Below are 11,286 nucleotides of genomic sequence, written 5' to 3'. Positions count from 1 at the left end.
GGCCACAACACATGGCCACTGTCTGCACTGCCCCTCCAAGCCGTCCCCCAGCCTGTTCCCACTGCCTGGGCCACAACACATGGGCCACTGTCTGCACTGCCCCTCCAAGCCGTCCCCCAGCCTGTTCCACTGCCTGGGCCACAACACATGGCCACTGTCTGCACTGCCCCTCCAAGCCGTCCCCCAGCCTGTTCCCACTGCCTGGGCCACAACACATGGGCCACTGTCTGCACTGCCCCTCCAAGCCGTCCCCCAACCTTGTTCCCACTGCCTGGCCACAACACATGGGCCACTCTCTTCACTGCCCCTCCAAGCCGTCCCCCAGCTGTTCCCACTGCCTGGGCCACAACACATGGGCCACTGTCTGCACTGCCCCTCCAAGCCGTCCCCCAACCTTGTTCCCACTGCCTGGGCCACAACACATGGGCCACTCTCTGCACTGTCCCTCCAAGCCGTCCCCCAACCTTGTTCCCACTGCCTGGGCCACAACACATGGGCCACTGTCTGCACTGTCCCTCCAACCCGTCCCCCCAGCCTGTTCCCAGTGCCTGGCTAATTCCTACCTGTTTTTTTAAGTCTGGGTAGACAGCACTCCTTGGTCACCAAAGCTGTCAGGGGGTTGGGCGTGGTGGCTCACGCCTGTAATCCCAGCACTTTGGGAGGCCGAGGTGAGCGGATCAACTGAGGTCGGGAGTTCGAGACCAGCCCGGCCAACATGGCGAAACCCCGTCTCTACTAAAAATACAAAAATTAGCCAGGCATAGTGGCACGCACCTGTAGTCCTAGCTACTTGAGAGGCTGAGGAGAATCGCTTGAACCCGGGAAGCGGAGGTTGCAGTGAGCTGAGATCGTGCCATTGCACTCCAGTCTGGGCCACAGAGCGAGACTCCATCTCAAAAAAAAACCAAAACTATCAGGGTAGGGGGCCTCTCATATGCCCTCCTGCCTCCTGGCGGGTGTCAGTCTGTGGTGGAATTACCTCTTCACTGTTGTAGCTTCGGTGCCAGTGTAGAGTCTGGCACATAGTAGGTGGTCAATAAATGTTTATAAAATGAATAAGTGAACAAAAACAAGAGACAGAGTTTGGCTTGGATGAAACGGGCATATTAAGACTTGATAGGTTACCAGGGTGTATTAATGAGAAATGATGGCTTTCTGGCTAATGAAGTAGTGAGGAATTCTAATTTTCTCATTTCCTTTCTCCACCTCCTCTTTTCCCCCTTCTCCCCCTCCTCCTTTTGGCTTATGTATTTTCTATAACTTATGCAACAGCATGTATTTACTTTATAATAATATATGAAAAAATGTCTCATTCGTTTTATGGCCACAGAGAATGAATTTTGCATTTTGCATCACAAAGATGAAACACTGAACCCTGAGGGCTGTACCTTGAAGGTCAGTGGCAGCTCTCTCTTCTGGATGTATTTTCCCTTAGCTACATCTCAGCATTTCAAGGATTTTTAGCCAATTAAGATAGATGTATGTGAATGAAATGGCTAAAAAAAAAAATTCTTCCAAAGGCTAAAAGTTGGCAAAATAATAAATGACATTTAAAAGGAAGCAAAAACACTCTGAAGAAACTAAATGCTACATATCATGGAAAAATGAATGCATTTTGACAAATACTTGTTACAAATATGAAATTAAGGTGGACATGTCCTTGGACAGATATGCCGCAAGTGCTCCAGAGTGGAAGGAAGGAGATGCCTCCTGCTGTGTGTCGTGCATGGCCATTCGCATGACTGCTGGGTTCTCTTCATCCTAGAGGGTTCATAAACAGGAGTTCCCACCCAGCCCACTCCTGCCTGAAGGAAGATGTTGTCCCCCAGCCCAGGCATCTGGGTGTGAGTTGGGTCCTTAGATGGGAAAAGAGCACTGAAAGTTTTATCTCAGGTAGGAAAGAAAGAGCACCTTGGTTTTTTTTTTTTTTTTTTTAATCTTTGGGTCTTCTTCTTTTGGATCTTGACTTCCAGGAATTGAAATGCTTAGGAAACTGCTCCTGCCCTTAGCCAATGAATTCTCGACACGGCCGCATGTTTTAGTTACCGAATGCTGCATACCACATTCCCCACATTTTCGTGCTGTTAAACAAGTATTTTTAAATGATGGATTCTGCGGGGCAGAATTCTTTTTCTTTTTTGAGATGGAGTCTTGCTCTGTTGCCCAGGCTGGAGTGTAGTGGCGAATCTCAGCTCACTGCAACCTCCTCCTCTTGGGTTCAAGCGATTCTCCTGTTCCGGCCTCCCAAGTAGCTGGGATTACAGGTGCACACAACCACACTCAAGTAATTTTTGTATTTTTAGTAGAGACGAGGTTTCACCATGTTGACCAGGCTGGTCTCGATCTCCTGACCTCAGGTGATCTGCCCGCCTCGGTCTCCCAAAGTGCTGGGATTACAGATGTGAGCCGCCGTGCTCGGCCTGATTTCTTTTTTAAGTATAAGATGTATGCTGATTTTATTCCAGATACATGCCTATTGCAAAGCATAGTGCCTGACACATGATATTCACCCAGCAGAAATGTGTTACATGAACAAATAAGTACTACAAGGTGCCCAGTTCAGAGAGGCCAGCTGAGAGCTGATTCTGGGGCTGGCCTGGAGCCCCAGTTGACCACACCTCCTAAAGGTCCCTGGGCTTCATTCCCTTCTGCTCTCCCCTAGTATTTGCAACCTTGATCTCATGCTTCACCCTCACCCAGCTGTGCTAGGGCATTAAAGAGAGGTCCCTGCCCATCAAGGCTGGAAGGGCGTTAGGTGGGAAGCAACGCCCTCTTGCGGCCAGCATGCTGGTGGCCGTCACAGATCTCAAAAGGAAGACACCTCTGGGAAGCAGAGTTTAGAGATCCAGCTGCCCTTTCCCTTGACATTCATTGAGATTCATTTCCACCCTCAGGGAATCTGGGTTTTATATGTGTTTGTGAAGGTTTCTTTTTTATTACAGTTGGCAACTAGGGAAAGATGTCATCACACAAATATGCTTGCAAAGAGCTGAGTAGAAAATGTTGCAAATACTAAGAAAGTGACTTTTTGGTCACATTCACCTGGCTGCCAAGGGCAACTGTGACTTACCTTTGGCTTATAACTTCCATGAATGAAGCCCGTATAATTATGCTGTGACCCCACAGCTAATGATCTTTCCTCCACTCGCTCTGCTCTGGCCCTGTGGTGTCTGCTGATCTTCAAACCCATGCAGCAGGCCCCACCATTAGGGCCTTTGCACTTTCTGTCCCCAAGTGCTCTTGCCCTAGGGATTTTCATGGCTCACCTCCTTCTCTCCTTCAAGTCTTTACTTAAAGAATATCTTCTCCACAAGGCCTTCTCTGACCAACCTGTTTAAAATTGCAAGCTCCCTGCCATGGTAGGCTCCAGATCCCTCCAAAGAACTTAGCTCCTTTTAAAATAATGTGTTAATTGGCTGGGCCTGTTATCTCAGCACTTTGGGAGGCCAAGACGCGTGGATCACTTGAGGTCAGGAGTTCTAGACCAGTGTGGCCAACCTGGAGAAACCCTGTGTCTACTAAAAATACAAAAATTAGCCGGGCATGGCAGTGCTTGTAATTGCAGCTACTCAGGAGGCTGAGGCCTGGGCGACAGAGCAAGACTCAGTCTCAAAAAAACAAAAACAAAATAATTTTTTGCTAATTGTCTGACTGTTCCCACCAGACGTCATGCTCTAGGAGAATAGGAATTTGTGTCTGCTTTCTTCACTGCTGCATCCCCAGCTCCTGGGACAGTGCCTGGATCATAGTAGGAATTCAATGAATATTTGTTACTTGAACGAATAAACAACTCTGTCAATTACTGTGTTTCATTCTAGGCATATAACAGTTTTGATAATCAATACCAACAAGGTATTGAGGCTCAGAAAGGTCAATTAACTTGCTTAAGGGCATAGAGCTACTTCCTGCCTGAGTTTGAAATAGAGTTAAAATGAAACTGACACTCAAATCAATGCACAATGCACTCTTTTTTTGTTTTGTTTTGTTTTGATGGAGTCTCGCTCTGTCGCCCAGGCTGGAGTGCAGTGGCACAATCTCAGCTCACTACCACCTCCACCTCCCGGGTTCAAGTGATTCTCCTGCCTCAGCCTCCCTAGTAGCTGGAATTACCGGTGTGTGCCACCACACCTGGCTACATTTTGTATTTTCAATAGGTACGGGGTTTCACCATGTTGGCCAGGCTGGTCTGTAACTCCTGACTTCAGGTGATGCACTCACTTCGGCCTCCCAAAGTGCTGGGATTACAGGCGTGAGCCATTGCGCCCACCCCAATGCACTCTAGTTCTGCATTCTCTCCTATTGATGCAAACACCTCAAAGAGACCCAGCCCTCCTCCATGGCTGGGTGAGGACAGGAAGGATCAAAGAGGAACATTAATACCATTCCAGGGATGAGACATTTGGTATAGGCAGAAAGTGCAAAGGAATGTGGGCTGTTCAGCCGGAGGGTTCCTTTGTAAGTTTTGGGTGAAGCACTGATTGGTTGTTCTCCATGCCAGGCTACAGAGGCTGCAAACCAGAAGACATGGGGGTGCATTTTGGGAAGTCTTGTCTGTAGCAGCCCAGTCCATGGGAACTGGGAAGAACAATGTCCTTAAACTCCACATTGATCAGATTTCCCAAAGAAACTGTTTCTGCTGAGCACATCTCATATCTGTAATCGTGATGATAAATAATTCTATGCGATATGATGATAAATATGGGAGTCACACAAGACATTTTAAACTAAGCGCCTGTTGTCTCCAATTCACAATTGCAAAAATGTGGAACCAGCCCAAATGCCCATCAATTGATGAGTGGATAAAGAAACTGTGGTATATATATATATACGATGGAATACTACTCAGCCATGAAAAGGAGTCAATGAGTGGCATTCACAACCACCTGGATAGGATTGGCGATCATTATTCTAAGCGGAGTAACTCAGGAATGGAAAATCAAACATTGTATGTTATCACTAGTAAGTGGAAGCTAAACTATGAGGATACAAAGGCGTAAGAATGATACAATGGACTTTGGAGACTCAGGTGGAAGGGTAGAAATTTGATGAGGGATGAAAGACTACAAATTGAGTCCAGTGTATATTGCTTGGGTGATGGGTGCATCAAAATCTCAGAAATTGGCCAGGCATGGTAGCTCATGCCTGTAATCCCAGCACTTTGGGAGGCTGAGGCAGGTGGATCACCTGAGGTCAGGAGTTCGAGACCAACCTGGCAAACATGGTGAAATCCCATCTCTACTAAAAATATAAAAAAGTTAGCCAGACATGGTGGTGCATGCCTGTAATCCCAGTTACTTGGGAGGCTGAGGCTGGAGAATTGCTTGAACCTGGGAGACAGGAGTTGCAGTGAGCCAAGATTGCTCCACCGCACTCCAGCCTGGGCAAGAAGAGCAAAAACTCCATCTCAAAAACAAAAAACAAAAAACAACAACAAAATAACTCAGAAATAACCAATAAAGAACTTTCTCATATAACCAAATACCACCTGTTCCCCCAAAACCTATGGAAATAAAAAATAAATAAACGAAGGATCTGCTGTCTGACTGCCGAGAATCAGTTCTCAGGAGGGATTCAAAAGAAGAGACCTTTTTTATGGCTACATAATGTGCCATAAAAAAGGATGAGTTTGCTTCCTTTGTAGGGACATGGATGCAGCTGGAAACCATCATTCTTAGCAAACTATCACAAGACCAGAAAACCAAACACTGCATGTTCTCACTCATAGGTGGGAACTGAACAATGAGATCACTTGGACTCGGGAAGGGGAACATCACACATCGGGGCCTATCATGGGGAGGGGGGAGGGGGGAGGGATTGCATTGGGAGTTATACCTGATATGAATGACGAATTGATGGGTGCTGATGAGTTGATGGGTGCAGCACACCAACATGGCACAAGTATACGTATGTAACAAACCTACACGTTATGCACATGTACCCTAGAACTTAAAGTATAATAAAAAAAAAAAAAAAAAAACAAAAGAAGAGACCAAGAGACTCTGATCTGATGCTGCTGGATTTCCTCTAGCAGCTTGGAAATAAGCTGAACTGAGAGATTTGAGTTCTGAGTGGGGTCTTCAGGGACCCTGGGCCTGAGCAAGGGAGAGTAACGTTCTAGGTGATCTGTGGTTCTTAAAGTGTGGCCCTCGGACTCTGCAGCCTCACCTGGAAACCTGTTAGAGATGCAGATTCTCTCCCCTCTCCCACTCAGTGCTGAATCTGGGGTCCCAGCAACCTGTGTTTTAACAAGCCCTCCGTGTGGTTCTGAAGATTGAGAACCACTTGTATGTATCAATGCAAAAACAGGGCCTCAGTGACCTTCTGGTCTCTTCAATACTGGTTTTCCCCTAATAGCTGGGCTGTAGGATCTGGAGTCCGATCTGGGTGTGAATGCAAGTTTGAATGCAAAAGTAGTTAATTTCCCTGTGCCTCAGTTTTCTTTTTTGTAATATGGGGAGAAATAATACCTGCGGTACAAGTTTATGACAGTTAAGTTCAAATTAAATGAGACGGTGTATATATGGAACATAGTAGGCACTCAATACCTTCCTTTGCCTCCTGCCTTCCTCCTCTTTTAGTCCAGACTTTTGTTCTTGTTATGAGCAATAGAAAGTCAATTCACAGTAACTGAAGGAAAAATTAAAACTTTATGGGTTCTAGGAATTCCTGGAAGACCTGTCCATCCTTGCTGCCTCAACTTTCTCTCATCCTACTTATTCTTGAACCCACCCTCACCAGGTTTTTATACCTCTACTCCACTGAAACTTCACTTCTCTAGGTTTGCAGTGACCTCCTTGTGGCTAAATCCAATGGTCCTTTCTCAGTCTCTATCTGGCAATGTGCTGTCAGTAGCATTTGTCACAGTTTATCAGAAATAACCACTAAAGAACTTCCTCATATAACCAAATACCACCTGTTCCCCCAAAACCTATGGGGGAACCTTCTTCTTCTTCTTCTTCTTCTCCTTCTCCTTCTTCTTTCTTCTCCTTCTTTCTTCTCCCTCCTTCTTCTTCTTCCTCCTCCTCCTCCTCCTCTTCTTCTTCCTCTTCCTCTTCCTCTTCTTCTTCTCTTCTTCTTCTTCTTCTTCTTCTTCTTCTTCTTCTTCGGAATCTGGCTCTGTCACTTGGGCTGGAGTGCAATGGCACCATCTTGGCTCACTGCAACCTCTACCTCCCAGGTTGAAGTGATTCTCCTGCCTCAGCCTCCCAAGGAGCTGGGACTATGGGCACGTGCCACCATGCCCAGCTGATTTTTGTATTTTTAGTAGAGACGGGGTTTTGCCATTTTGGCCAGGATGTTTTCGGTCTCTTGACCTCGTGATCTGCTCACCTCGGCCTCCCAAAGTGTTGGGGATTACAGGTGTGAGCCACCACCCCCAGCCATCACTTTCTTCTTGACAAGCTTTCTTCTCTTGGATTCCAGGACACCCTCCTCTCCTGGTCCTCCCAGAGTCTTCTTGATCTCTGTCATTCTGGAGCTCTCTAAAGGTTTGAGTCCCCCAGAGCCCAGGTTGTGGCCCAGTTCTTTTTTTTTTTTTTTTTTTGAGACAGAGTCTTGTTCTGTCTCCCAGACTGGAGTGCAATGGTGAAATCTTGGCTCACTGCAACCTCTGCCTCCTGGGTTCCAGTGATTCTCCTGCCTCAGCCTCCCGAGTAGCTGGGATTACAGGTGCATGCCACCACGCCCGGATAATGTTTTGTATTTTTAGTACATATGGGGTTTCACCTTGCTGTCCAGACTGGTCTTGAACCCCTGACCTCAAGTGATTCACCCGCCTTGGCCTCCCAAAGTGCTGGGATTATAGGCATGAACCACCATGCCCAGCCCCTCTTCTCTTTTCTATCCATGCTGTCTTCCTAGATGATCTCATCTAACTTCATGTTTTAATCCCATCCATGTGCTGACAGCTTCCAAATTTATATCCCCAGCTGGGACCTCTTTTTTGAATTCTACTCTAGAATATCCAACTGCCTAGAGTCTCCACTTAGATGTCTAATACCCCTGTCAAATGTAGCATGTCCCAAACAGAGCTTCCAATCACCCCTGTGCACACCAGAACCCGTTCCATCACGATTTTCCCATCTCAATTAATAGCAGCTCCGTGTACATGTAACTCAGCCCAAAATCCCTGGCTTCATGCTTGTTCCCTCTTTTTCTCTTATATGGTACATCCAACTGGCAGCAAGTCTTGTTGGTTCTACTTTCAGGATCCATCTGGAGTCTCATTCAATGGTAGAGGTCACCATCATCTCTCACCTAGATTTTTGTAGTGGCGTCCTCAATGCCTGTGCGCCCTATAGGTAATTTCTATATAGTATTCAGGGAAATCATGTTAAAATACAAATCAGATGATTTGACTCCTATGCCCCAAATCCTCCAGTACATGTTCCCCCCACCTGTCACCTCTCTGTGTTAGTTTCGTAGCACCAAAGTCACAAATGACCACCAACTCATGGCTTAAAACAACAGAATTATATTATCTTCCAGTTGTGGAGGCCAGGTGTCTGAAAGTAAGGTGTCATGCTCCCCGTCGGAAGTCTGAGAAACGATCCCATGCCTCTGATGGTGGCCAGCCATCCTTGAACGATCCCATGCCTCCGATGGTGGCCGGTCATCCTTGGCATTCCTTGGGTTGTGGCATCATCACTCTGATCTCTGCCTGCATTCTCACATGGCCTTCTCCTGCATCTGTGTGTCTCTCTACACAGACTTCTTATAGGGGCAGCAGTCATTGGACTTAGCGCCCACCCTCCTCCAGTGTGAAAGGAAAAAACTCTTGGGGCCCCCAAATCACTAAGCTAAAGGAAAAAGTCAAGCTGGGAACTGCTCTGGGCAAACCTGCCTCCCACTCTATTCAAAGTCACCCCTCTGCTCACTGAGATAAATGCGTATCTGATGGCCTCCTTTGGAGAAGCTAATCAAAAGCTCCAAGAAATGCAGCCATTTGTCTCTTATGTACCTATGACCTGGAAGCCCCCTCCCCACTTTGAGTTGTCTCACCTTTCCAGATGGAACCAATGTTCATCTTATGTATGTTGATTGATGTCTCCTGTCTCCCTAAATTGTATAAAACCAAACTGTGCTCTGACTACCTTGGGCACATGTCGTCAAAACTTTCTGAGGCTGTGTCACCAGTGTGCATCCCCAACCTTGGCAAAATAAACTTGCTGAATTAACTGAGACCTGTCTCAGATATTCAGGGTTCACAGCGGTGTGACCCCATCTTGACTAATTACATCTGCAATGACTCTATTTCCAAATAAGGTCACATTCTGAGGATCTAGCAGACATGAATTTTGGGGAGACACTAGTCTGCCCAGCTTACTCTCTAACCTTGTGTCCTGGTCCTCTGCCTTCCTTCTCCTTCCTGCTTCAGCCACAGTATCCAGATCACTGCCCTTCAAACATGCCAGGCTTAGTCTCAGGGTCTTTGCATTTTCCATTCCCATTGCCTGGAAGGCTCCCGCAGACACCCACATGACTCACTCAAGTCTTTTCTTTTTTTTTTTTTTTTTTTTGAGACGGAGTCTCGCTCTGTGGCCCAGGCTGGAGTGCAGTGGCCGGATCTCAGCTCACTGCAAGCTCCGCCTCCCGGGTTTACGCCATTCTCCTGCCTCAGCCTCCCGAGTAGCTGGGACTACAGGCGCCCGCCACCTCGCCCGGCTAGTTTTTTGTATTTTTTAGTAGAGACGGGGTTTCACCATGTTAGCCAGGATGGTCTCGATCTCCTGACCTCGTGATCCGCCCGTCTTGGCCTCCCAAAGTGCTGGGATTACAGGCTTGAGCCACCGCGCCCGGCCAAGTCTTTTCTAAAATGTTACCTTCTCAGTGAAACCTTCCCTGGCCACTCAATCTAAACTTTTAACACCTCCCATCAAATTACATTTTCTTCTTTTCAGCATTATTTTTTGCTCTGTAGCACTGATCACTTTCTGACATACTATACATTTTACTTTCTTTGTTGTCTGTATATGGCAATAGAATGTAAGCTTCATGAAGGCAGAGATTTTTGTCTGTTTTGTTCACTATTTTATTCCCTGCACATGATACATAGTAGCTGTTCAATAAGAATTTGTTGATGCAGCCATAAAAAGGAAGGAGATTGAAATCGTGTCCTTTGCAGGGACATGGATGAAGCTGGAAGCCATCATCCTCAGCAAACTAATGCAGAAATAGAAATCCAAACACTGCATGTTCTCACTTATAAGTGGGAGCTGAATGAGAACCTATGGACACAGGGAGGGGAACAACACACTCTGGAGCATCAGGGGAGGGCGGGGCGGGAGAGCGTTACAGAAAAGAACTAATGCATGCTGGGCTTAATGCCTAGGAGATGGGATGACAGGTGCAGCAAACCACCATGGCACACTTCTACCTGTGTAACAAACCTGCACATCCTGCACATGTATCCTGGAACTTAAAAAAAAAAAAGTAGAACTGTTATTCATTGCACACACAGTCTTCTACATGAAAAAAAGAATTTGTTGAAAAAATTTTGAATTAATGAACTCAATAGAATCTAGGAGTGGGGCTCCTTTGATTATTGAAATTATGTCATTTAAATCTAAATATATGCACTCTTTATTTCTTTCTTTTGGCTTCCTTTTCAGGTAGGCTCTTCTCTTATTTTGGTCCGATGACCACCAGCAGCTCTAGGTTTATATCTTAGCAGCTTGACAAGAATCTTAATCAGCTATTACCATAATAATGCTGCATAAAAAAAACCTCAAAACTCAGTGGCTTACAACAAGAAGCATTGATTTTTCTTTTCTTTTTTCTTTCTTTTTTGGAGATGAGGTCTCACTATGTTGCCCAGGCTGGTCTCAAACTCCCGGGCTCAAGTGATCCTCCCATCTTAACTTTCCAAAGTGCTGGGATTACAGGTGTGAGCCAGCGCACCTGGCTGAACATTTATTTTTCTAGTTCACAGTTCTGCTGCTTGGCTGAGATAGCTCTGCTCCTGGTAGGGATTGGCTGGGCTTGGCTCTCGGGCTACAGTTCGGAATCAGGTCTGCTCCGTATGTCTCTGTATTCCCATGGCATCTGCATCTGTCCATGGACTCTTCTGCTCATGGCACATGGTTGGAACTCAAGAAAGCCCATGGAAACATGGGCTGCCTCTCAATAGTTTGACTAGGAATCACGCACTGTCATTTCTGACTACATCCCAATGGCCACAATAAGTCACTTGGGATGGGGAAACAAACCCCTGCTACCCGCATGTACTGCAAGGTGGAGTGCAGGAGAGAGTGAAGGATTTAGAACACTCATCTAATATCCAACAGT

This window comes from Trachypithecus francoisi, unplaced genomic scaffold (genome assembly GCF_009764315.1).
Source record: "Trachypithecus francoisi isolate TF-2019V2 unplaced genomic scaffold, Tfra_2.0 Lachesis_group10, whole genome shotgun sequence".
In the NCBI taxonomy this organism is placed as follows: domain Eukaryota; kingdom Metazoa; phylum Chordata; class Mammalia; order Primates; family Cercopithecidae; genus Trachypithecus; species Trachypithecus francoisi.
This window is presented reverse-complemented; position numbering follows the sequence as displayed.